The 27,985-nt window shown below is 45.5% G+C and overlaps 1 protein-coding gene across 2 annotated transcripts in view; it reads right to left on the minus strand.

Moving 5' to 3' along the window:
- Hs3st2 (heparan sulfate-glucosamine 3-sulfotransferase 2) overlaps positions 1 to 27,985 on the minus strand; it is a 108,434-nt gene that overhangs the window by 8,525 nt on the left and 71,924 nt on the right. The window contains exon 1 of one of the 2 annotated variants that reach the window (XM_052762879.1): positions 6,959 to 6,978. The exons of the other annotated variant lie outside the window; for it this stretch is intronic. The gene's annotated coding sequence lies outside the window, so the exon portion shown is untranslated. Of the gene's footprint in view, positions 1 to 6,958; positions 6,979 to 27,985 lie in introns of those variants that run through there. 2 annotated transcript variants of the gene reach the window in all.

Here is a 27,985-nt window from a genome sequence, read left to right on the forward strand (position 1 = left end):
GGAGTTCGCCAGTTTAGCGAGGCTGGTGGCTATGGAGTCCCAGGGATCCACCCATTTTAACACCCCCGCCCCATGGAGATTGCAAGCATGGGCCTCCACCACTGTGTCCACTTTCTGTGTAGATTCTGAGGCTGAAACGCCTCCTCTTGCTTGTGTGGCAAGCACTTTACTGGTTGAGCTGTCTCCACACACTGGATTTTTAATTTTTCAGGGGTTGGTACTGGCTTTTGTCTTGCTTGTTCTGATGAATGCTTCCTCATCTTTACAAATCCAAACCGAAGTCACACATCTGTGACCCTTCCTTGTTGTCTCCTGGTGTTTCCTATTCATCAGCATCATCCTGTCTTTTGGTAATTATCCCTTATGTCTCTTTTTATTACCAAAGATCATTAGTTATTTGGACATGCCTCTTGTTTATTTTTGCCTTCGGCATATAACCCAGCCCACCATCCTTGCTCAGTGAGGGGATCCAAGATTCAACCTCAGAAACAGGTCTGTTGGGAAGTGTCCTGTGTTAGCCAGCTTTCTGTTGCTGTAACAACAACGCAATGACCTACATAATCAACTTATAAGGAAACACGTTTGACTCACAGTGTTGGATGGTCCAGAGTGTGGTTAATGGGCTCCATTTCTTGGGGTCTGTGATGAACATGTAGGAGAATATGTGGTTGAGGAAGCTTTCTACTTCACAGGCAGGAAGGATGAAGGGAGCTGGCACTAATACCTCCTCAAGAGCACACTTCAATGACCAAAGGGCCTCCCGCTAGGCTCCGCCTCTTAGAGGTTGCACCACTTCCCACTGGCACCACTGGCTGGGGGCTAAGCTGTTAACATACTGGCCTGTGGAGGACACAGCTGCAAACCATAGTGTGGAATCTGAGTCCTCAGACATCAGTACTGGTTTAGAAGCTTAGTACTTCTTTACCATTCTGTCAGAGGAAGCCTTGGCAGAGAATCCTGGGAAGAGGTTTGTTGGTTTGGTTTTCTTTCTTTCTTTCTTTCTTTTTTTTTTCTTTTTGCTTGTTTTCTTCAAGACAGGGTTTATCTGTGTAGCTTTGGAGCCTGTCCTGTAACTCACTCTGTAGCCCAGACTGTCCTCAAACTCATAGAGATCCGCCTACCTCTGCCTCCCGAGTGCTGGGATTAAAGGCGTGCCCGCCACTGCCTGGCTTCTTTTCTCATTGTTTTTAAGATGTCATTGTGGCCATAGGTGCCATAGACCACGGGGGAAATCCCAGCTCTGCTTCCATCACACATTCCAGATGCAGGAAGGAAAATGAAGTGTAGAGGAGCGCCTCCCACAGACTTTCTGTGTTGTTCTCTGCTCTTTCTCCCGAGCTCAAGGCTCAGCACTGTGCCTGGTGACCACCCTGGGAGCTCTTGGAGGAGAACTTCACCTGGATCCCACGCCAGACTAATTCAATTAGAAACTGAGTGCAGCCCCAGGAGCCTCAGTGGGAAAGCTGATGTTTCTAGTGGACAAACAAGCATCGACTAGACTGTGTTTCAGTACCACAGCCTTCACTGGAGCTCTTCGTGAGCGATGGCTACCGTGTGCCCCATGGTGCTCCCCCATGCATCCCTACTCCGTGAGAATGGAGTAAGGGTCAATGGCTTTTTTTGCTTGTTTGTTTTTGTTTTTTAACAAAGTCTCATGTATTCCAGGCTGGCCTCAAACTTGCTTTGTAGTCAAGGGTGACCTTGAATTTCTGATTTTCTTGCCTCCACTTGACAAGTGCAGGGATCATAGGTTTGTGCCACCACATGAGGTTTATGTGGTTCTGGGGATGAGACCCAGGGTGTGCATGCTAGGCAGGCATTCTATTAATGGAGTCACATCCCCAGCCCCCAGTCCATTTTAATAGCATATCTAGAGTCCCTACTGCCATGATAGGGCTGTAAACTCTCAGAGTTTGGATTGTTGTCTTTGTCCATTGCTGTATTCTTGGCACTGGGGAGGAGGCAACTCTGAAAATATCCACTGAGGAAAGCAACAGAAAGATAAGGCTTTCCTTTGGGAAGGATGAGACAGAGGACCATGCATTACTACATTGTCCCACACCTCAGAATTCTGTGCTGTGTCATCTAAAGGAAAAACTCAAAAGACTTCCTGCAGAACTTACTAGAGAGAAAAATCCAAATTTTTTTTTCCAGACATGACAAGATAGTTGGGGACACCATTTTAAGGAGGGAGGGCAGATTTATTTTAGCTCACGGTTCCAGAGGTTTCAGTGTGTGATCAACTGTTCCCACTATTCCTGGCTTAGTGGTAAAATGTCCATTAAGCATACACCAGGTTCTAAGTTCAATTCCCAGCTCAGCAAAAAAGGAAAAACAAACAAACAAACAAACAAAACCAAGGCAGGGCAAGGAAGAGCAAGGACAGTGTGGACAGAGGGACCGGCATGTACTGAAGATTACAGACAGGAGACACACATTTGAAGAAACATCCTAGGGGTGGCGAGATGGCTTAGCAGGATCATCATGGTGTCGAGTACATGCAAGACAGAGCTGCTCGACAGCTGAGCTGCTGGGGACCTTGGGGACCTATAGGAAACTAGACTCATGTGTAGACCCTTCTGCCTGAGGAGGAAGCCACCAATGTTTGTGGGAAGCTGAGTTTAGGTGCAGACCCTAACATGGGCAGTGGGAGACTTCACCTCTCCATTCCTAGCTGGCCCACACAACTGCTAACGTCTTGAGGAGGGAAACTGTACCGCACATGTTTTTATATACCTGGTATGTAGTGGGTGCTAAATAAATGCTTCCCCAATGAATATGTAAATGGAGAGAGGGCTGCATGGACAAGATACAACCTTCAAAATTCCCCTGCTCCCCCCACCAGTGAGGTATTTTTTTTCCAACAAGTCTCTAGGTCTTTCCAGCCATCCAGTGTGAACTCATCGATGGATTAACCAACTTGGTGATGATGTAAGTGCCAGTTTTACTCTGTGTCCACTCTCTAGCACCACCATCTGGGGACTGAGCCCTCAACATGTTAGCCTTTTGGGGACACTTCCTATCCAAACCTTGACAGGTTTTCATCATCCTGGGGCTCTCTGGAAATGAGATTTCTGACTCACATTGGCCACCCAGTGGTATGCAGATGGCTCCCTCAGCTTCCACTGTCCACACAAGGTACAGCCTGCACACACAGGGGCCTGCTGGAGCTCAGCATTACTGGGAACACAGAGTAGGCCTGCCTCTGACTATTACAGATGGAGTCTCTGGCAAGCTTCCTTTTTGCTAAATCTGTGTGTTCTGCACTTGTGTTCTGGAAGGCTCAGCTGCCTGGGGGACTTTGGTGATTTATTAGCTCCTAAGTGGGCAACGAGGCTCCTTGAAAAGCACTGTGGTCTCCAGAGGGATAATTAGCAGCTGCAGTGGGGGATAGAGGCCTCATTGCAAAAAGAGCGGATTCTGAAAGCAAACCTGCTAACCTGCCATGCCCAGCCAAGCTCCAGACACCTGTGGCCATTTACCCTTTGGCTGAGGTAGACCCAGCCTGTGTCAAGAGGTCTCTTCCTTCCATGTCTACAGCAGCAAACCCTTACTGTTAAGTGACCCAGGAGCAAAACACTAAATTCCAGTTTAAACTCTACCAGTCACTCTCTATTGAACTAGCCCATGTGATATTGCACTAGACAGCATGTCTATGGCTCTTTTGAGCCTGGCTGCGGCCACTGCTGGGCTATAGCCAGAGTGGACTATTCAAAGTCCAGTGTGTCCTTCTCTAGGCTATTTTTCATGCTGAGAGACCTTTGACTTGTGCCCTTTGCATGAAGCATTTCTTTTTTTTTTAATTAAGAAAATTTTTCATTCACTTTACACAGCAATCAAAGATCCCCCTCTTCCCTCTTCCTACCCCCCCCCCCCAGCTTCCCCCACTCCCCCGCAGGAAGGCAAGGCCTCCTATGGGGAAGCACACCCAGTAGAGACAAGTCCAAGCTCTTCCTCCTGCCTCAAGGCTGCATGAGGTGTCCCATCATAGGTAGTGGGCTCCAAAAACCCCACTCATGCACCAGGGATAGATTCTGATTCTACCGCCAGGGGCCCCCCAAGCAGATCAAGCTACACAACTGTCTGGCCATACAGAGGGCCTAGTCCAGTCTCATGCAGGCTCCACAGCCATTGATCCAACTTTCATGAGTTCCCACTAGTTTGGTTTGGTCATCTCTGCAGGTTGCCCCATCATGATCTTGATGCACTTGCTCATTGAATCCCTCTTCTCTCTCTTTGACTGGACTCCTGGAGCTCTGTCTAGTAATTGGCTGTAGATCTATGCACCTGCTTCCATCAGTCATTGGAGGGAAGCTCTGTGATGACAGTTAGGGTATTCACTGATCTGATCACTGGGGTAAACCAATTCAGTTCAGGCACCCTCTCCACTATTTCTAGTAGTCCAAGCTGGGGTCATCCTTGGGGATTCCTGGCAACTTCCCTAGTACTGGATTTCTCTCTATCCCCATGATATCTCCCTCTATCATGGTATCTCTTTCATTGTTTTCCCCCTCCATCCCTGTTCCAGATCAATTATCCCATTCCCTTATGATCTCATCCCCTATCCCCTACCCTCCATTGCCCACCCCTGACCCTCAGTTTACTCATGGAGATCTCATCTATTTCCCCTTCCCAGGGTGATCCATGTGTCCCTCTTTGGGTCTTCCTTGTCAGCTAGCTTCTCTGGAGTTGTGAGTTGTTGCCTGATTACCCTTTACTTTACATTTAGTATCCACTTATGAGTGGAGTGGGTACATACCATGTTTTTCCTTCTGAATCTGTGTTACCTCACTCAGGATGATTTTTCTAGTTCCATCCATTTGCCTGCAAATTTCATGATGTCATTGTTTTTCTCTGCTGAGTAGTACTCCATTGTGTATATGTACCACATTTTCTTAATCCATTCTTCAGTTGTTTCCAGGTTCTGGCTATTATGAATAATGCTGCTATGAACATAGTTGAGCATGTGTCCTTGTGGTATCATTGAGCATTCCTTAGGTATATGCCCAAGAGTGGTATAGCTGGGTCTTGAGGAAGACTGATTCCCAATTTTCTGAGAAACCACCACACTGATTTACAAAGTGGCTGTACAAGTTCATACTCCCACCAACAGTGGAGGAGTGTTCCCCTTGCTCCACACATCCTCTCCAACATAATCTGTCTGCAGTGCTTTTGATCTTAGCCATCTGACAGGTGTAAGATGGTATCTCAGAGTCATTTTGATTTGCATCTCTCTGATGAATAAGGATGCTGAGCAACTCCTTAAATGTCTTTCGGCCATTTGAAATTCTTCCTTTGAGATTTCTTAACATATGTAGCAGATTATCGCATCTACCACGAAGCCTTCCCTGACTGATATGTCATTTCCTTGGTCTAGAGGAGTGAGACATTTGTTTCTACCCTTTATGATTACATGGTACCTGATATAGAGATGGCCCATTCTTGACACATTCTCTGAGTTGAGCATCCCCTAGTGTCAGGTCCATAAAGGCAGGAATCCTTCCTGGCACATCTCTGCATCAATAAAGCCTATTCCTGTAGTGGCATAATTCAGGTGTTTACTAATTAAACAAGCATTTGTTTAGCACCTGCTACATTCCAGGGATACAAAGATATGTCGAGCACACTTTTTCCCCTTAAGGAGTTAACAGCTTTGTGGGCAAACTGGGACTGAAGGGGGTCTGCATCAGAACTCAGCTTCCTGCAAGAACTGGCTGCTTTATTCTCTGGCAGAGGGTCTATGTCTGAAATGTTTCCTGTAGGTCCCCAAAGTCCCCAGTTAGCTCTTGTTGGCACCCAAAGCTCATCAACCAGTCATCTGATTACCCCCTAACTGCCAAGGCTTCTCTCCTCATTGCCCTAAAGTTAGGAAGTCAATGCTCTTGGCTGTAGGTAGTGATCAATAGAGACCCATAACTGGCCAAGAGGCAGAGAGTAAGAGAGAGTGGAATGTTCAGCCCTAAGAGGAGCACGTATACCTCACCCTTCTATAAAGGCTCAGGAATTGTTTCAGAAGAAGCATCAGGAAGAGTGTAAGAGAGAGTGGAAGACCACAAGGAAACAGTGCTCTCCAGACACTCCAGGGCTGACACACATGTGAACTCAGCTATTGTGACAGGATGGGCAAGCCCTGTGCAAACCCAAGCCAGAGCAGGTCCAGCATGGAGAGGGGCGCTGGGCATGGAGCCCCATCCTAGCCATGGAGCTATTAGCAATTGGCAACTTCTGGGGAAGAGAGAGACAGTTTTCTCTTAGAGAACAGCCCCTGAGAAGTCAACCACTCTCCAGAACATTTGGGCGGTACAACTTAGCCTTGAGAGGGAACAAAAGGACACAACGTTGGGTGGGAAGGGAAGGAAGGGGGTGGATCTAGGAAGAGCTGGGGGAAGGGTGACTGTGATAAACACATCGTATGAAATTCTCAAAGAACAAATAAAATTTTATTTTTTAAAGAAAGAAAATTGGTGGAGGTGTGGAAGTAAGGGATCTTTCCCTGGGGATAAAAACCACAGGTGGTCTAGCCCTGAACAGGTCCCTCCTAGTTATTGAGAGAAGACAACATTACCTAGTCTCTCTGCTCCTTCTGCAGTGACTCTTAGTTTTCAAAGGTCTCTCATAAAGGCATACCTTGAGCACTGTGGGATTAGTCTTGAATTTTGTTGTGAGGGTTCACACCACGTGACAGTCATACAGGGGACAGTGGTTTCCTTCAATGACCAGCCATGCATTCAAAGTCTTCAATTTTGGAACTCAAGAGACTATTTGTTTATTTATTTTTTTACAAAATTGCTCACCATAAGGAACAGATATGCAGCAGGTATCAGCCATATATAGGGTCATATACCACAAACCCAGAGAGGAACCAGCCGCAGCTGACACACACCTGGTGCGTCTCAGCCTAAAACTCGCCTAAGCTCAGAGACAGAATCATCTTGCTCCAACTTTCCAGTAACCTCACCCAGCAGCAGCTCTTCCCGTTCCTGTTTGGGGGCTGTGGTAAGCAGACACGAAGAACTGAGGGAAATCACCAGCGCAACACTGTTGCAGTCTGGATTCAAGTGCAGCTTCAGCACTGGAGGAAAACGTGAGAACATGAAAAATTCATCTTGGCACCAAGACAGCCTTTCTAGGCATGAGACAAAAACCATGGAGAAGTTAACGCGCATTAGAAAAACGTGTCTCTGCAATGGGAAAGTGGCAAGTAAAAGGAAAATAACAAAATGGGAAAAGTCTTAGAGCATGTAAGCTGGGAACACAGAGGGATGGCTTCACATTGTTTCATTTATATATTTTATATCTTTTCCCTGACTCCTCCCAAATAACAAGCACTGGAGAAACAGGCAGTAGAAGAAAGGGACACAGGTCATGAGAAAGGAACCTCCAGACAAAGCCCCAGATGGAAAAATAAATGCGTGAAAACAATCCCGCTCTCTCTCAACACACACATTTAAAGGAATGCAAATTCAAACCACGATGAGATCCTGTTATTCACTTACAACACGGATCGTTTGGGGAGAATGGGGGAGCATATGCATGTCCCAATGTATTTGTGGCAGTCAGAGGACAATCTCAGTCCTCCCTTCCATCTTGTTTGAGATGAGGTCTCTTGGTCACTGTCGTGCACAGCAGGCAGGCTAGCTGGCCTACTCCTGGACTCTCCTGTCTCGGTTTTCCATCTTGCCCAGTAGGAGTACTGGGGTTGCAGACACATGCTACCGTGTCTGTGTCTGGCTTTGCATGGGTCTGAGGGTCTGAACTCGGGTCCCCGCATTTGCTTAGCCAGCTCTTCACTCACTGAGTCACCTCCCTAGCCTTAGGCTATATAAACGGTGTGACAATTGTAATTTTAACAAAGGTGTGTAGAGCGGAAGCCTTCCTGACACGGCAGGAGCACAAATAAATGCACTTTGAGGAGAGCAGTGAGACGTTCCCTGGAACATCGAAAGTGCACACAGCCATTGCACTGAACACAGCCATTGCCCTTCGGTAAACCTATCTGCACAAATGTGTAAAGGCGTGTGGGAGATGGGGGTGTTCACTGCAGTGATTGTGGCAGAGATGGAGAGGCATCCAACAGAGATTCCCCCTCTTCCCTCCTTGGGACCTCCTCCCTTCTGTGACCTTATTTGCACTGTTCCCACAGTTCCACAAGGACTACCTTTCTCCTTACCACACCCAAGTGGGGACCATGGCTAGGTCTTGACAGGAAGAGTGAGTGGAAATGCGACATATTGCTTCCAGGCCAAGGTGCTAATACAGTGGGACTATCCTCTTCCCTGTCTTTTCTGAGGCAGAAGACCCTAGAATGGGACCAGTTCAACAAATAAGAGGGACAGCGGTCATCCTATGACTAGGAAATGCCCTCTCTGAGCTACTCTGAGCCAGGGACAAGCATTTTGTTTGCTTATTTAATTATTATTATAGCAGCAGGCAGGAACCTAACTCCCACATGTCGTGTATAAAAGAGAAAGACTAGGAACAAAGCCAGGTGGCCATTAGTAGGATGTGGTTTAAATAAACTATAACAAGACTGTGCACTAGATTATAAAGCGGCTGCTAAAAGCAAGACAGATCTATTTAAAGACAGACATGGAAGAGAGTCCAGGGTGTATTATTAAGTGGAAAAGGCAAGTTGCAGTCAGGTTGATGTGACCCTATTTGCGTCCAAAATCTACATACATATGCTGGCGTGCATATGTGTGTGACTCTTCTAAAGTGATGCACAGGACATTGTTAGCAGTGCTTACATTCAGAGAATGACCTTGGGAGGTGTGCAGTGGATGGTGGTGTACAATGGGAATTTATTTTCACCTTTAGCTTTCTGTGCGTACGGACTTGCTTCTTCTCTTCTTGACAAATGAGCACGTGCTCTTTGTCATCAAGAAACCCTAGCTTATGAAAAGCTATTTTTAAAAGCCTCCATTGATATTATTTAGGAAGACGGATGCCTGCATTGCAGATCGAGGGAAGGAAGAACGTTTGAAGTGGCTGAAGTGTGAGTGGGTGGCAAGGACATGGCAGGCATCTTTTCTCTAGACGCTGGCCCTGATAGGAGGCTGGGGGACCGTGGGTGTTGAGTGTTTTTGCAACTGCATGAGCAGCCCTGAGAAGTTTCCTGGCAACTGGACCTCAATTCCTCAGGCTCCATCTGTGGCTGAGCCTGGGGCCACTAGCTGGAGGTAACTGCACATCTTTCCTCTTTTCCTCTCCTCTCTGAGCTTCTCCCCGGGTTAAGCCAGTCAAATCCCGGTGAGGACTCACCAATACACAAATTCAGTAGGTGTCAGGAAGGGGTCAAGAGCCTGCATTTCTATCCTGCTCCACTGGGAAGCTGACTTGCCGGCCCTTGCTGTTGGAGTAACGGGGTGTCAAGGCAGCCCTGGTGATACTGATGCAAGGTATGTATTTACGAACGCTTATTGTAGTCAGTGCAGTGGAGTAACTGATGTCAGGTAAGGGAGTTGTGCGTGATCAGGATTACTAAACACAACAGGTAGGATTTAAGCCAGAGCAGTTCTGTTTTCTGGGTCTGTGACATATCCACTAGCTTCCTCACCAGCAACAGGTAGATGGCTCAGACTTCTTCACCTGTCCCAAGGTCTAAGCAGTGAGGTAAGCAGGTGAGAGCCTGTGTTAATCATAAAGCACCGCATCTGGCCTTCAATGGGCTTCCCGTTTTCTATTTGATTTCGCTCCTTGGATTCAAGTCTTTTTGGGGAGACTGGTGCCGGCTCCCTCTCCTCCTGCAGTCCCCTATGTCTGCTGGTCTTTCTAGCCAAGGATCTTGAACTAGAGTCTAATGCTTCCACTTCCTCCTGTTAGTCTTATTCCTCAGCCTCTGATTTCCCTGCCATCTCCTTCCCACATGTCTCTCTCTGAGCCCACCCCTAAGTTCCAATTCTAGTGTGCGTGCTCGTTTGTTTGTGGGTTTTGTTTTTACACAGGGCCCGTAACCCTGCTGCTCAAACTCATTACATAGTCAGGAATGACCTTGATTTTCTGATCCTCATGGCTCCACCTCCTGAGTGCTGGGATTACAGGCATGTGTCACCACATTCCATTTGTGCGATGCTGGGGATCAAACCAGGCAAGCATTGCACCAACTACGACACAATCTCAGCCCTTAATTCCAACTTTGGTCCTGTTTTTTTTATTTTATTTTGTTTTGTTTTAACCTTTCTATGGCATCTGGAATGTCTACTCACTCCTTCCTCCCTAAAATGTTTTTCTTCTTGGCTTTGGGAATGCATGCTCCTGGTCTCCATGCCTATTTCACATGCATTTTCCCAGGACTTTGCATTGCTCTCCAAATGTCTCGATGAACGGCCCATCAACCGCCTGTTGTCAAGTGACACCCATGTCGGAACTATAAGCAGATCCAGCTGGTAACCTCTTATCTTTGACCTTCATCACAGCCAGCTCAGAGCTGTCTGAGCTCTTCTTACAAACCAGAGCTTCACTGCTGTCAGTTCTCTAGCTAGGGCCGACCTACTCAAATTCATCCTGATGCAGCTTACTCTTGTACGGGACTCCCTCGTCACTGACATCAGCAGCCAGGAAACAGGATCGTAATGGCTTCCACGGGGCGCTGAGAGGGTTTGTTATCCCCTTTGTGGTTGCCATGAGTCAGTCCGAAACAGTAAACGGACCAACTCCCAGAGATGCTTTCTCCCCTCCTTTCACAGCTTGGCGGCTCCTCCCCTTCACTTCCTACAGAACGGCAGATCATCTGTAAAGACCTGAAGGGGACAAGCACCACGTAGTTTTGCAAGCAGCAGTGGGGGCCTGAAGCTGGCTGCCCTCCTCCTTTCCCCATTTAAAAGACTTGTGTCAGAAAACACCTTAGTCAGCAGGTGGCTTCCATCACAGACTCCTGGCTGCCGACCTGAAGGACATTAGCACACATGGCTAGTCTACCATGCTCCTTTGGCCAAATGACTCTCCCCTCCACCTCCATGCAAACGTGACTTTAGCCCTTTCTCACGCTCTTCAGATCACCAAAGCCTGCCCTTTGCTGGTGAGCTTTGGCTCATACTCCAGAGAAAATGGAAACCATGGGGTCAGGTGAAAATGGAGGGGACCAGCCCAGTGGCTTTGGATGCCAGTCTCCTTAGTCTGAGCATGCTTCTACCTTCGATATCCACACAGCTCCCCTCACCTCCTACAGTGTGTGCTCAGATCCACTGAATGAGAATGAGTCAGTCCCCAAGAATTCCCCGGGCACTTGCAATATTATATATAATATATCACCAAGCTTTACAACCTCATACACCAGGGTCCCCAGAGATATGGATGGATTTGCAGGGATGAGTTCCACAAGCTGGCCCCACTTCCTGCAGCACAACAGTGCCCCCTAGTGGGGAGTGATTCTGCTACAGCTGATGGAGCAGACACAGGCAAGTCCCCAAGTACCTTGGGCAAACTTGACTGCTGATAAGTTCTTGTTGTGTCTTGCCTCTCAAAAGTTGTAGACACATCAACTCCTGCATTAAGCTTCATGGTTGCAAAGAGTATCAGGAGTTGGCTTCCTAATCATTCAGGGAGCAAGGAGAAGTAGTTATTGCTACTGAGCCCACTGAGCATGGTCAACTTCCTCCATATAGTCCATGGTCTGATGCTACTGAAACTGCACATATGGCTATGGGGTCCCCAATGTGGTTTTTTGTTTTTTGTTTTTTTTTTTTTTTTGTTTTTGGTCAGAATTAAGACTTGCCTAAATTGTGCAACTGTGGATTCTTGGCTAGTTTTTGGTGTTGAACAACTCCACATTGCTTTTTTTTTTTTTTTTTTTTTAAGTTCTAGAAGGCATTCAGGAAACCCAGTAAACTCAGTTAGCCTCCTCTCTCAAATCCTCTGTCTTGTCTAATCCTAAGGCTTTAATATTCTTTCTGTCCAGGATAGTTAACCCTAGCTCTTTCCATGGCTTACCCTTTCTCATCCTCAGATCAAATATCACCACTTTCCAACATGACTTTCTAGTCCCACAGTTTCTTTCTCTCATAGCTGTAAGCACAGGCATGCAATGACTTTGCATATCTGTTTATATATTGCTTTTCTCCTCTGTGAGTCCCCCCACTAAGCCCCATCACAGGAGATGGTTTCTGCCTGTCTCTGTGTTTCTTTAATCCTTGTCACGGAGCCAATCTCAGCACAGGCAAGCAAGATGGGCATGAATCATAGCCGCCAAATACTTTGCTTGTCAAGTGAATAGGACGGGAAGGAATTGGGACCTAAATCAAAGTGACATGGGCTCCTTAAAGATAGAGACCTGCTGAAGATCTTTACAAAGGATTTCCCAAAGTATGTTTGTATATGGTCTGCAGCACACAACTGATTCAGGGATGAGGCGGACCTTTTTTATTTTCAGTTAAGTGTTTATTTTAGCATATTCTAGGAAATTGCCAGAACACTGTAATGAGGACATATCATAATATTCATTCAATAGTCATTCACTGAACACCTACTGTCTGCCAGCCAGCTCCGAGGTCATGGCTATAAATAAAATAGACACAGGGCTTGCCCTTGTGAAGCTACAGGTTTGGTGGAGGTAATACAGGACAAAAAAAAGTTTCATTACAACATGTGAAAAGGGAAAAGGAGAAAACATGTAATGAGTGAATGAAGTGCTCAGAGAAACCCTGAAGGGACCGAAAGTCAGGTGATGAGCACATCTTAGATGCAGAATCAGCTTGAAAAAACACGAGAGGGTCAGAAAATGCAGGGTGGGCTGGGGAGATGATCCAGTGGGGAAAGTGTGCTGTGCAAGCATCCAGGAACCCATGGGAAAGCCAGACATGGTGGAGTGTGTCTGTAATCCCAGCTCTCCTGTGGTGAGATGGAGGTAGACAGGACCATAGCCAGAATGTCCAGGAGGACCAGCTAACTTGCATACAAAATGGTGGACAATAAGACTCTGTCTCAGACAATGCTGGACGGTGAGGACCCACATCTTAGGTTGTCCTGACTTCCACACATGTGTTATGCCGGTGGACATGGTATGCTCCTGAACACACACACACACACACACACACACACACACACACACACACACCACACCCCAGGCAGATGAGGTAAGACACCACTATAGAGAACCTAAAAGTTTAGGAGCGCTGCATATCGACAGCCATCAGAAGTGGTGCTAGTGATGCAGAGTAAAAACAGAACAAACTTGAAGCTATTTCAATTCAAGTGTCAGGGTCCACGAGAGAACTGAGCAGAAGGATGTTGGTACTGGAGGCAGAGCTGCTGCAGCAATGCATAGTTTGTAGGTAGACTTGAAAGAGAGGCCTAAAGCAAATTGGCTAGAAGTATCAGGGCAGATTTCATTAAGCAGACATTTCCAGGATGATGAGATGACTGCATGGGTAGACTGAAAGGCTACTTACTCCTAATGAGATAAACCACACAGCCACGAATTTAAGCACCCACTCACCCATCCACCCACCCATTATCTATCCTATAGAAACACATCGTTTCAAACATCTTAAATGACAGGTAGGAAGCAAGTGTTTTGCTAGCATATAGGCATTTGGCATGTGTAAAAGAAACGTTTCTACAAAGTCAAGCTGGATAAGGACATCTTAGCTGCACGAAATGCTAGGAAAAACATCAACAAAGAAACAAAACGCAGATTACCATTTGTAGAAGTTTGCAGAAAAAAATGGCTCCTAATATTTATTATTTCGTCAGTTTGCTTATGAGAGCAAGAGAAAGACCTTGTAAAACACTCAACAGCTCGGGAAAACATCACATCCTGCCCTCCAAAGAGTCCCCTACACAGAACAACTGCCCAAGTGACAGGGTGACAGAGCTTGAGACTGCAGAAGCTGTGCATAAAAGGACAATAATTAGGGTTAAACTGTACCGAAGCCGATAAGTAATGCTTTTAGCTTCCACTGTCTAAATTATTCTTCTAACAAATGCCATGTGCTCTCATTTACATGTGAAGCTAAAAACCAGCAGATCTTATGGAGGCAGAGAGTAGAGTAGTGGGTACCAGAGGCAGGGAAGGGCTGGGGAGGAGGGTGGCCTGAGGCACAGGGATGGGCTCAGACAGGAGCGGCGGGGGGCTCCTCTGCTGAGCAATGGGGATGACTAAGGTCGACAGCAGCCAGGCTGTGTGTTTTAAAGGTCCTGTGCAGGATTCAAATATGAGGAAAGGGGAGCTTATCCTTTGCCAATGGTGACCAGGCCCTCCAGGCTCCATGGCACTGAGCACAGAGAAGAGTGGGTTGAGACAAGGAGCCAGGACACTGGCAGGCAGGCAGGTATCTCTAGTTGGGGTGGCAAGTATAGGGTCCCCCTCAAAGAACCCTCTGAATACATAGAAATGGATAAAAGTAGATGGTTGGACACTTGAGTGGCTTTAGAAGGAGTGGCAATAATGAAACGTTATTCTTTTCTCCTTCCTTCCTTCCTTCCTTCCCTCCTTCCTTCCTTCCTTTCTCTCTTCATCCCCCCCTCCCGTCACATTCTTCATTCATTTTTGTTTGGTGGAGCTGGGGATTGCCCTGTACCTGATGCTTGCCAGGCATGGACCACTAAGTTATACCACCAGCAGCAAATGGGTTCTGACACAATCTCCCAGCAGCTCAGGGATCACCTATCAGGACAGACCATGGCGGCTTGTCCTCTGGAGATGAGAACCGCCAGGCACGGTTGCACTGGGCACAGAGTAGAGTGGCTTGGGCACAGATGCTGGCAGCAGACAGATGGATCTACTTGGGGTGACAGAGGAAGACCCCCCCCCTCAAAACAGACTAGCTATCAAGTCCTTTCTCTCAAAGCACAACACGGTTTTAAAAGCTGCCAAGCTGCATTGAGTTCAATATCATTCCATTGAATACAGAGTTACAACTCAGTGTGGAAATAGGTCAAAAGAAAATTAACATCTCCACAGATTAGAACTTAGTAAATTCAGCATCCATTACAAAGTGAGAAAAATGAGCTTAAGAAGGCAGGAAGCCACATCTTCAACAACAACAACAACAACAACAGAGCATCCATCTTAACCCATCAGCACCAAAGCAGGAAGAGAGCTGAGATTTATTGGGAGGCTCATGGCAGGCATAGTGCACACTCACCTCACATGTGGTGATACATTTAAATCTCTCAACACACCAGGTATGTGTCACTATTAACTTTAGGACCTTATTTTTCACTTAGGAAATTAAGTGAGAGAGAGAGAGAGAGAGAGAGAGAGAGAGAGAACCACCCATCTAAGGTACTAAAGTAGAAGCCAGCATTTCCATTGAGCGGCCTGCTCTCCACACCTCCAGGCTAGGAGCCTCATTAAAGCTAGGCAAGACAAAGATGCCCACTAACACAATTAATATTTAATATTGCTCTATAATTTATGGACAACTCAATTAAAACTTTAATAAATGGAGAGATGGGAACTCGTAATGTTAGTAAGACATCAATTCTTCTGAAATGAATCTATAAGTCAAGTGTAATTCCAACCCAAATCCCAAAAGGACTTAAAAATTGAATTTGACAAAATAATTATAAAGTTTCTATTGGATTAATAAATTAATGAAAAGAGCCAGTTCATTTTATTGGAGGTAAGAGTGATAGAGGCAGGAAATTGCCACATCCCATATGAATACATGTATGAAAGCTGTCATAATTAAAACAGTGTGGCTGTGGCTTGGGAGCAGATTTGATGGAGTGCGAATGAAAACGGGTCCGAACCGCATCCAGCTGGCAACAACAGCCTCAGACTTCACAATCCTTTCTTTCCTTCTTCTCTTTCTTTTCCTCACTTTCTTAGCATAGTCAATTTCTTTTTTTCTTTTGTTTGTTTCCTTTTCTTCTTCTTCTTTTCCTCCTCCTCTCCCTCCTCCTCCTCTTCTTCTCCTCCTCCTTTTATTTTTTTATTTTTATTTTTGCAGTGTTAGGAATAAAAACCAAGGGGTTTTTTGTGCATACTAGGCAAGTACTCTACTGCTGAGCTACATCCCAGCCCCAAGGGTAGTGTTTCTAATTATTTGAGAAGTTCTGAGTGATTGGGGTCTTTTGGTAAACAATTAGATAATCATTTGCAAGGTGGTGGGCTTAGAGATTTCTTTATTCACAGCTTATCCTAATGTTAAGTCAAAAGGAGCAAAATAATTCAGTGGTTCAGAAGGAAACAATGGGCCCAGTGAGCTGGATCAGTGGGTAAAGGTGCTTGCAGCCAAGCCTGATGACCCGAGTCTAATTCCCAGAATCTACATAGTGGGAGGAGAGAACTGACTCCCACTAGTTACCCCCTCCTCAACATATCTCTCTCTCTCTCACCTCTCTCTTCTCTCTCTCTCCTCTCCCTCTCTCCTCTCTCTCACACACACACCACACACACACACACACACACACACACACACACACAGAGAGAGAGAGAGAGAGAGAGAGAGAGGACAATGACATAAACAATTAATAATCCAGTGGGTGCATCTGTCCTTGCAAACTGGGAAAGACGTAACCTGACTATGTGAGAAAAAAGCAAAAGGGGAATTTTGGTTCTGACCACAAAATTTCCAAAGTCTTACAACAGAAAACAACAATAACAACAGGGACAAACGTGGAAAGAGGAAGGACCGTGCAAAAGCCAAGCTTCCACTCCGCACACAGCAGGCACACAGCTAACATGCGGACATGCACCATCTTTGTAGATGAGAAAATCACCTCCAGAACCAGAAACATGACTCAGTCAGCAAGAGTACTGGCTGCTCTTGCAGAGGACCTGGGTTTGGTTCCCAGCTCCCACACAACTAACTCCTGGCCAGGGCCTCCCATATCCTCTTCTGGCCTCCTCAGGCACTGCATGCACAGGATGCATAGACATACACTCAGGCAAAATACACATAAAATAAAATATTTTTTTAAAAAAAACTCAATAGAAAACACATAATTATTCAAAGATGTTATAAAATTGGTAAAGCATTCAAATTCAGTAGCTACCAAAATAATACAAAATAAGTCCAAATAAGATAATGTTTTGACCTATCAGAATGTTAAAATTATTTATTGTACTCAGAAATGTGTGCCCTACATAATCATTGGGGCTGCAAATACATGTGCATATTATGGAAGGCATCACTGGAATGCATCCTGTCAAAATATTGAGATAGTTGTGGAAAGGTGTTCAAGGCCACTTTGCATATGTAAGTGGCAAAATAATAAAGATAATCTAAATGTATACAATCCTGTTATAATTAGTTTAAGGAAATGCTATGCTATGATTATAAACTACACTTAGCAGATGTTTCAGATGGGGGAAAAGGCTGATGTTTAGTAAATTTAAAAATGATTTAGAAAATATTTTATACACAATCCCCATGTGTATTTGGATATCCAAAGAAGAACCTAATTTGCTTCATGATAGTCTAGTCTCACATTCTCCCCTTCACTATAGAACATGCTGCTCCTTGTCTGATATTCATATAAAATTCTCACTTCTTCACTCCCAACGCAACTTATAAATTCTAAATAAAAACAGAGCTACAGTACATTTCTGCCAAACAAGTTATAACAGCAACTTCAAGGAGAAAATAAGGTGTAGACACCTAAAATATATTAGATGAAGTACAAGGAGAGGTTCAGATGAGCCTCTGGAAAGGGAAATTGGAAGTTCAGGATTGTAAGGAAACTCATTTCTCATCCTGAAACATAATTCCCCAAAGATCTAAAACTGGCGCAGTATTCAAATTCATGAGAGACAAGAAACACAAGTTAAATCCCTTGTAATTTTGATTTTATACTTAAATTTAAACTAGTTAGATTAAAATTCAATTTAATTTAAAATCAACACTTTGTAATTTCATCTTTGTAATACACCTTACATCTTGTTTGTACCTTCAACTTTTTTCCTCAAGTACCTTTTCCCCAAATTGACTGTGGAAATTGAAAGTTTGAGTCTCTGTCTTGCTACTTAACATTGTGGAGTCTCTGCAAGGCATTTCACCCCCAAGCCTCCATCTCCCTATCAAAGAGGATTAAATAAAAGCGACTCTACAGAGCGGTGGAAAGGATTGGGAACGGTATGTGGAAATGTCCCATATGTGTCTGTGCTTAGTGGGCTCCTGTAAGCTGTAGTTACTATCAACAACATTGTACCTGCCTGGGACTGGAGGAAGAACCCAAGCAGAATGCAATTATCCACGCTGGAATAAAGCCAGGATCCCTGCATTGCAAAACACACAGCTGAATGCTCCATCAAGACACCAGCGTATACACAGTGAGGAGCATCTCCATGCTTCCCCTGGGCTCAGGAAGTAAAATGCGTTTCACATGGCACATCTGCTTGTTTTTAAAAATTCCACAACTAATTAACCAGTCTCCTCATCAGCCATGTCTGTGTGGATTAACTGAACTTGTCAGCAAACCCTGGTCTTTGCCTGTTAAACACAGGTGATTTCTCCTACATCACAGTGCCTCCGGCAAGACACCGAGTGCCAGGGAATTGGACAGTTAAAAACTTTTACTTAGCCCCATTGGAGGGCATTTCTGATATAGTGGGTCAGTTTGATGGCTCTTTAAATTAGGAAGACACAGTATATTTCACATATTTTTATACAGATTCAGAGATATGTCTGACATAGCTTCCAGTCCTCTTTGCTCACATCCTGACAAGAGGTCATCAGATGTCAGTTATTTAACCTCAGCAAAGCCCCAGCTTTCCTATCTATTAAATGGAATTGTTGCAATAGTTTGATGTGTGTAATAATTGGTGCAAGGAGGTTGAGAGTTACATGAGGAGAGGTAGTTTGTGTAATACACAGGGACTGTAGGGTCCTAAAAAACCTGGTGACAAGCAGAGCCAGGTGGTGTTTGCCCTGTAATCCCGGTCAGTTGGAAGGCTATGGAGAGACAGGAGGGTCCCCAGTTCAAGTCCTGCCTGGGCTACAGAGTGAACTCAAGACATGGTTGGCAACTTAGTGTGACAGTCACAAGGCCAAAAATCAAAAGAGGGATAGGGTTGTGTGGCGTCCAACCTTGGGGTAGGAATTCACAAAAAAGCCACTTGCCTGTGGCCTTGTGGGCCCCAGCTCATAGAATGTCATTCTGTATGCTGTGAATATATGTTGCTCTGATTGATTGATAAATAAAATTCTGATTGGCCAGTAGCCAGGCAAGAAGCATAGGTAGGGTAAGCGGATGAGGAGAATTCTGGGAAGAGGAAGGCAAAGTCAGGAGACACCAGCCTGCCATCCAGGGAGCAGCATGTAATGGCATGGAACATGTGGCAACATAAAGCTTAACAGAAATAGGCTGAATTTAAACATAAGAGCTAGTCAGTAATAAGCTTGAGCTAATGGCCAAGAAGTTATAATTAATATAAGCCTCTGTGTGCTTACTTGGGGAATGTGAGTGGGAGAGATTTGTTCCGACCACCGGCCAGCCAGGATACAGGAAAACTTCTAACTACAGCTGTAGCTCGGTCATAGAACACTTGCTTGGCATGCAGGTCTCCCTCTGTCTCTGTCTCTGTCTCTCTCTCTCACACACATGTGGGAGGGGGGGCAGACAGACAGACAGAGCCCAATAGACATAGACAGAGAGACGGAAACAATTTTACCCCTGCTACTGCTAAAGCAAAACAAAAACAAAGATACCCATGCTTTTGCGTTAGGAGATCTGAACGATATTTGAAAAATGTCCTCATGAAGACCATGAGAGAAGGATATAGAAAGAGGTTGCAGAAAGATGCATGTAGCTGAGATCTTTCTGTTATGGATGAGGTTGTCTCCTGTGTATGTGTGTGCACGCATATGTGTGTGCCCCTGTATGTGTGTGCATTTATGTGTGCATGTATGTATGTATGTGCTTGTGTATGTGTGCATGCACATGTGTTCACAGGTGCTCTTGCTCACACAGGTGTATATGTGGAGGCTACAGGTTGACATGAGGCTGTCTTTCTCAATAACTTCTCCACCAGATCTCTCATGTGTCTGGAGCTCTCCATTTCAGTGAGATTGGTTGGTCAGTGAGGACAGGATCTGCCTGTGTCCAGTCCCACCCTGGGTTAGGGGAATGTGCCACCACTTCCAGCTTCTATGTGGGAGTCTGGATCTGAACTCAGGTCTCCATGCTTGTCCAGCAAACACTTTACTCACCGAGCCATCTTCCTGGCCCTGTACTGAGATTTCCTTAAGAAACACTTTAATAACCAGAAAAAGATCAAAGGATGTCTACATTGTCTTTTGAGTTAAGAATATAAATAACTGCTTTATTAGATAATCTGAAACAGAAAATGTGAAAAAATGTTACAAAGTATTGTTTTATTAAAGTAAAAAACATTTCAATGAGTTTCATGGAAAACAAATAAATGAATGTTCTTTTAGGAAGGAATTGTCTTTAGAACTTCCACACCTGGTGTAGTTACCTTAGATGGAATCACAGAGGTCCACGTTTTTTCCCAAGGCTGTTATATAAATGTCAGTAGATCTTATTGAACCCTAAGACCTTGTATGGAAGTAATTTCTGATTAACAAGGATGTCAGAGGGGGGATATTAGCTTCTCTTCTGGTTGTGCAAGATGGACCTGCAAGAAGCCTGGAATCTTCCTCCTGGTATCCAGACCCTTGGAATGAATGAAGGTATTTACTGTTCAACTGCTGAGGGCTTCAGTCAGCCTTAAGAACAAGCACTGCATTTTTGTCAAAAATCCACTATTTTCCAAATTCTCAAGTTCCATCTCACCTCCTAATTGTGGCAAAAAAACCCCAGTGGGATGTGTTTATGCATAACCCCAGTGGAAAACAGATCCGAGTTGTAATCTAGTCTCCATCACTTGATATATCACTTGAAGTATCAGAGTACTCAGCAAGTCTCAAGCTCTCTCTGTTCCCGTGTTCATGAGTTGAATCAAGGACTATATGCTCTGCAAGCTTTTGTGGGATTTAAATAACATGCACAGGCGGTGTCAGCACAGTGCCCCGCACATGGATGATGGAATGATACCCTGCACTGCCTCCCGCTCCACTTATTGTCATGGCAACCAAGTTGGTTTTGATTGTACATTTGTCACCAAAATTCTTGAGTCAGAAGGTTCTGTTGTTCTCAGAGCTTACTCCTTTGTTTAATTCCAAGAATTTTTACAAAGATTTGGGTCTGTATACATCCACATTTTTGTTTCTGTCTTTTCAGTTAGACACAGACTTGTGTAGCCAGCACCCAGAGGAAGGTGGGTTGGTATTGATTTTCACGATGCAATGACTATTGTACAAAGTTGTCAACTGGTTCTCTCCAGAGTGTGTGCTGTACCCTGACCTTGGCTCTGCAACTGGTTTTTTTAAAGCCTTAATTAAAGAGCCTGGAATCTAACAGAGAAGACACATGGCTGCAGAGGAGGGAGAAATGCTAAAAATGGAGGTGCATTCAAGGTACAAGGACAGCAGGCACCTAACTTGACTCCAGAGAGTGCAAGGCTGTGTGCATGAAGCCAATAGTACTTAGTTAAGTGTGTATCCTGACACTGTGAAGTGGAAAGGAGGGTGTATTTTCCAGTACACACCAAAAACGTCAATGGTATCTGATGCTGCAGTCAAGCTAGAAGCTCTCGACAATTAGCTCTATGTTGATGAGATGGCGGGCAGCCCTCGTGAGAGACATGAGTGTAAGGGAGCTGAACATCAGTATTGACCGAGAGACCGAAGACCAGGAATGGACTTGGAGTCTAGGTGTGCACCCCTGCCCCTCCTCCAAAAAGCAGATTCTGCGAAAGGATTTTCATGCAATACTCTTATTTGGAGGGTGATCTTAGAAAACAGCAGAGGGTGTGGACAGAAAGGAAGCCAATCAAAGCTGTGTGACCCCTGGGAGAAGTGAGGGTCAAGAGATAGCACAGAACATGAGTGAGAGCTGCCCCAACCAAGAAGTCTGGAGTGGCTCTCCATGAGCCCTTGCTTGTTATCTGTTGAAGGCAGTTTCTAGAGATATGAACGTCCCAGAACTTTGGCCAGGCACACTACTATCAAGTGACAGCCTTCGTGTCGGGCTGACGACTGAGGCAGCTTTGAGCAGAGCACAGAGGCCTGCTACAGGTTCATGCATATACACGTGTAGATTGGGTTGTGCTGAGTATTGAAAGTCTGTGTTACTGAAAAGCACGGATGCTAAAGTGAATCTGTGACAAGTGGAGGTGGGGACAGGGAGGTGATTAAGTCACAAGGTCAGAGTCCTTGTGAACTGGACTAGTGTCTTTACAGGGTCTTCCCAGAGTCCCCTTGTCTCTTGCACCATGTGAGGACCAGGGGGAAAACCTGTCTATGGGCTGGAAGGTGACACTCTGATCTTAGACTTGACTCCTACTGTGAGCAATGCATGTCTGTCCACAACTCACCCAGTTTGTGGCGTTTTGTTGTATCAATTTGAATAGATTATGACATTGGCTAGTGACAGATTTATGGAGCAAGGTTGCCTGTTAAAGGGCTTCCAAGAACGGTCCCAAATATTTAAGGCGAAATAAATGATTTTAAAGGTGCACATGGAATAATAAAAGTATGAGGTGACCAGGTACACACACACACACACACACACACACACACACACACACACACACACACACACACACCTCTCAAGAACACCAGGGGCTGGGTGAATCAGGGCTCATTGTTCCAAAATGAGATCCATGCTGCAGTGTAATTGTCCAGTAAAAACCGGCAAAGGAGAGTGGGTTAAATGCCTCCCTCTGAAGGTCCTTCAGCCGGTGTGATTGATTTTCAACTCTATGAAGCAGAGGCTGCTTTTTGTGTGCTGTGATGTGGCTCGGTGCTCGTGTGCTTGCCTAACATGTGTTGGGCCCTGAGTTTGGTCCCCTGCACGGCAAAAAGTAAAAGAAAAACACTTTCTGTGGGTCCACTATTTAAAGTTATGTGGATTTTCTTCTACCCAGATGCAACCAAGGAAAACTGGAGACCAAATTAAGTGTCCATGGAGTTTTCCAGACTGTCTCCCCTATGGCTGGGCATGCTCGGAAGTGACACATTCGTCTCTTCTGCACAAGTTGGACAGTGGCCCTTGGCCTCCTATGAGAACTCTTTCACTGGGTTTTGGGACAAGGCACAGCTTCAGAAGTGGGTCATCCAGGCTCTGTGTGCAGTGGAGTGACCTAGGCACACCCTCACCTTACAGCACCTCATCCCTAAGTTGTACTTCCTGGGAAGACTTTCTGCTGCGAGTACCAAGAAGAGAAACACCAAGCTGTATATCAATTTGTTTACTGCAAGAAAGCATCTGTTACTTCGCTATGTTTTGCAAGGAAACTTGGCATCTCATATTCATAAACGGGTTGCTTTGAGTTTAATTGTACAGCTAACTGGAGCTATAAAGCAGAATTCGTGGCTGTCTGGAGAGGAGTTTGAGGGAGAAGCAAATGAGCCCACAGGACCACTTTGCTTAGAGGAAAATCCTAGTGTTAACTGCACCCCTGAAAGCAATGCACCCCCTGAAAGCAATGCACATTCAGCCATCAGTCTTGGGATGCCAGGGAGTCTGCTCATCACAGGGTGCTGGTAAAGGAAGGCTACCCCCATGCATTCTCTGTCTCTGTCTCTGTCTCTGTCTCTGTCTCTGTCTCTCTCTCTCTCTCTCTCTCCCTCTCCCCCTCCTGTTCCTCCCCACTCCTTCTCCCTTTACCCCCCCCCCCCACACGCACCTTGCACATGTTCCTCTTGAGACAGGGTCTTGTTATGCAGCCAAGTTGTCCCTGAACTTACAGTCTTTCTGCTTCTTCCTCCCAAGTAAGTACTGGGATTACAGGCATGCACCATCACACCAGACTGATTTCTTGATGTGTGTGAACTCACGTGCACATGTATAGAGGCCAGAGATTGACACTGGATGTCTTCCACAATACTGCTCACTTTATTTTTGTAAGACTGAATTTGGAGCTCACTGCCTAGCTAGGATGGCCAGCAAGCCCCAGGGATCCTCTCTCTCCATCTCCTCAGTGTTGGGATTACAGGCATGTGATGTCACTCTTGTCTTTTATGTTGGTGCTGGGGATTCAAACCCAGGACCTCCTGCTTGAGCAGCAAGCACTTCACTAATCGAACATCTTTCTAGCCCCCAAATATTGATTCCTGATGTGTACACTCTCAGAGAGTTTGAAAGCAGAGCTAGCCAGGTCAATTGAAATCTGTGGTTCCCAGACTTTGGGCAACCAAGGATGACAATTAACCAGGTAAAATATGCCTGACTTCAACCTAGTTCCGTAGGGAGATCTTCATTGAAGTGTTTATCGGGGAAGGGAGCCCATTTTCTCCCTGGTAGAGGGGGCATTTCTGGTATTAAAAAAATAAACGAGGACAAAAAAGCCTCACGGGGACACATGCTGAGCCACTCTGGTAGGAAGTGAGATTTGAGAGCAGTAGCCCCAAGTTCAAACATTCTGTTCTTCCAGGGGGTCTTCTTGACTCCTTTCAACCTATCTTCAAAAACTATGGGTCCAATTAGTGTCTGCATTGTCCTCCTGTGTTGGAGGAAGTGTAGGTGGGGGAGCCAGTCCATCCCTGAGGGAGCCTTTGCTCTGTTTGTACAGTGGTTTGTTGTGGCAGCAGCATGTTGTGTCGTCTAAAAGTAAACAGTGCAATGGTTGTGGGAGGGACTTATCTGGCCACAAGGAGTGATGTTTGAGTAGCCGTCTAGATGGAATCAGAACCTGCCTAGCTTCAAAGGGGATAGACAAGACAGTAAATATATTTTTTTCCTCCATTTTGCAGATGGAAGAACTGATCTTAAGGAAATTGCCTGAGGTTACCTAACTTAAATGTGATGAAGTAGAGGATCAAACCCAGCAGCCCATCTCTGAAGCGCCTGCACTGGAATTTGACTCCCCAGGACCCAGGGTGATCCATGGCATGAGCATCCTTCTACCACACAGTCCTGTGACAACAGGGTATAGGGATTCCAGTGTGCTCTTAGCAAGCTGCTGAAGGCCCCTATTCCTTGAGTCTCTTGTCTATAAAATGGAGGTACTGATAGCACCACTTCAGAGGACTGATGAAATGACTACAGCGATGTGAAGCTTTTAGAACAATCCCTGACTTAGAATAAGCATTGTGTCAGTGTTAGATGTCAGAGCTAACAGGGTGGGATTGGAGCCCAGGGTATCTCTGCTACTTGACTGATCTCTGTTTTCTCCCCCACCCTCCATCTCTGTGACTTGCCCATCACAGGTAAATTATGGATCCTTTGGCAGGACCTGTCCTGGTTTCTAGAGCAAGTCTGGAAGTCACTCTCTGACATTCTTTCATTAGATATAAAAGACAGTCTGAAGTCCCCCTGTGATTGGCTGGGTGGGTGCCCCAACTTTCTGCAAAGGCAGGGCTCAGCATCACCATGGGCTCGTGTTCAATATCATGATTCAGTCTAGCCTGACCACAAATACAAACAAATTACATTTTAATTTCTCACTGCATCTATATTTTTTCCTTAATTTTAAGTTTAGAATTAGGAAGTAAGGAGGGCTGTAATTAACCGTTAGCCTCAGTAGAAGGAGAATACGGATACAGTTCAATCACACTTGAGCAAAACAACAACAACAAAAATCCCAAACACAACTCCAAATTCATCTAAGTTGTTATTCCTAGTGTCTTTCTTTAAATTTTTTTTCTGTTGCATGTGGTGGTATTTTACTTGTACTGAAATGTGATTTTAATTGTATGTTAATAAATAAAGTTGTCTGGGGGTCAGAGCTATTAGAGCCATAGCAAGTGTGTGGCGGCGGTGGCACACGCCTTTAAGGACCTGGAGGAAGGTACATTCAGACAGTGACGAGGCAGTCACATGTTCGGGTTTACAACCAATGAGAAGGCAGAACAGCTAGAGTATATAAAGACATACACACAGGAAGTAGGCCCCTTTTCGGAGAGCTCTCTTGGCTGAAGAGGATCCCTGAATCAGGAAGGGTGAGGCTCTTAGCTCTGACCTCTTGGCTTTCTTCTCTGAATCTTCTCTGTGTTTCTTATTTAATAAGACCGTTGGTTACATCTACAAATGGCGTCCAACGTGGTGGCAAGAGTCTCCACCTAAAACCTGAGAAAAGGTTCTAAAACGAAGCTAAAAACAGTTCCAAATTGTCTCTCTCAAATGAGCGGCAGCTGCCAGTTTGAGCTACTGGTGGGTTCCTAGCGTGCGTTCTCGACCTGCCGCTGTATGGCGGGAATGAGGCCTCTGCAAGTGGCACATTAAGCTGCATGGTGGATTTAGCCTTTGCTAGTACAAAACAAAAAAAAAAAAAAAGAGGTTTCTGGGCTACACGCTACTTTGATAAAAGCATAGACCCACTATTTCTGAGCGTTGATGGCTCCCAGAGCTGGCGGAAAACGTATCACCGCCATGTTGGGAAGCTGAAGTGGGCAGAGCCAGCAGCGCCAGGCTACAGTTCAAAGCAATAGGCTCAAGCTAATATAAAAAAATAAGCCACGTAAAGATGGCTACCACACAGAGAATCTGGATTATGTTCTCTTTGATATTCGTAACTGAAGAAAAACATTTGATTGCAAAAGCTGTTGAGTTATGCCAAAATGTATATTTTAAAGGTACCTTGACTTCAAAATTTGGATGTAAGGATTTGTTGCTTTGGAAAGGAGGCTCTGCTTTTGTTTCCACAGAAAGCCAGAGGCTATGGATTTGTTCCAGATTAAGATACATCAGGTTTGACCAGCCAAGACCACCTGAAAGGTCTCCGATGACACCATGGCCCAGATGATCCAACATCCAGAACTGTTTCAAGGCAACTGGCTCAGACGATACACCCTCATGGACTACTCCATAATCCTAAAATATTCTTTGTGTCCCCATAAGATACAGCGCTCCCCTCCAGCAGGAAGTAGTAAGAGAAGCTATGCCCAAATTCCCAAATATACCAAGCTGACTTTGGAGATGTGTAAAGGTTAAAACCTTCCTTTTTAAGAAAAGAAAAGGGGAAGTGCTGTGGGATGGTCTGTATGTCAAATGTGTTGCTGATTGGTCAATAAATAAATCACTGATTGGCCAGTGGCCAGGCAGGAAGTATAGGCGGGACAAGGAGGAGAATAGAGCTGGGAAGTGGAAGGCTGAGTCAGAGAGACACTGCCAGCCGCCATGATGAAAAACAGCATGTGAAGATGCCGGTAAGCCACGAGCCATGTGGCAAGATATAGGTTAATGGAAATGGATTAATTTAAGCTGTAAGAACAGTTAGCAAGAAGCCTGACACGGCCATACAGTTTGTAACCAATATAAGTCTCTGTGTTTACTTGGTCGGGTCTGAGTGGCTGTGGGACTGGCAGGTGAGAGAGATTTGTCCTGACTGTGGGCCAGGCAGGAAAACTCAAGCTACAGTTGCATTTATTTATTTCTCATGTGTGGGAGGGGTACATGCATGTGGGAGGGGTGCAGTGTGTGGATTCTTGCATGCCAAGGAATGCACTTGGAGGTCAGAGGACAACCCGCAGGAGTCACTTCTCTCCTCCCACCACATGGGACCAAGCTCAGGTGGTCAGACTTGGTGGCAATCCCCTTTACCTGCCGAGCCATCTTGCTGCCCCACTGGAGTGCTGTCTAGGCATATTTCATTTGTTTAGATAGCGCTGTCTGTGATTCCCCAAACTTCAATCCATCCTACACAGTGCAGACTCAGTTTCTCTTCCACATGGTAGCTTTTCAAATGCTTCCACCTCAGCTAATGCCTGTCCTGGCAAAACAGTTCCTACTCCTTCAGCTTCTGCAGAACATTTCTTTCACTTTCTTGGCCTCTCCAATTCTCTGGCCTTCTCTTGAGGCCCTTAGACTTTCAGGTTGAGTTGCTGGGCACCATTTGCAGGCACAGCCTGGCTAGTGAGAGTCTGAGTTTCTCAGCTGTCACTTTCTGTCCTGTGACTGTCAGAGGTGGGACTGGTCAGTGTGCTCTGGAGCTAGAGTCTGTTTAAAGTTTGTAACGTTACTGTAAGGAGATCTGGATTTCCCCCAAACGGAGCATATGGACATCCGGGATATTGCTGTGGTCGGAGGATCTCAG

The sequence above is a fragment of the Peromyscus californicus genome, unplaced genomic scaffold, assembly GCF_007827085.1.
Source record: "Peromyscus californicus insignis strain IS unplaced genomic scaffold, ASM782708v3 Scaffold_4__1_contigs__length_199733344, whole genome shotgun sequence".
NCBI lineage: Eukaryota > Metazoa > Chordata > Mammalia > Rodentia > Cricetidae > Peromyscus > Peromyscus californicus.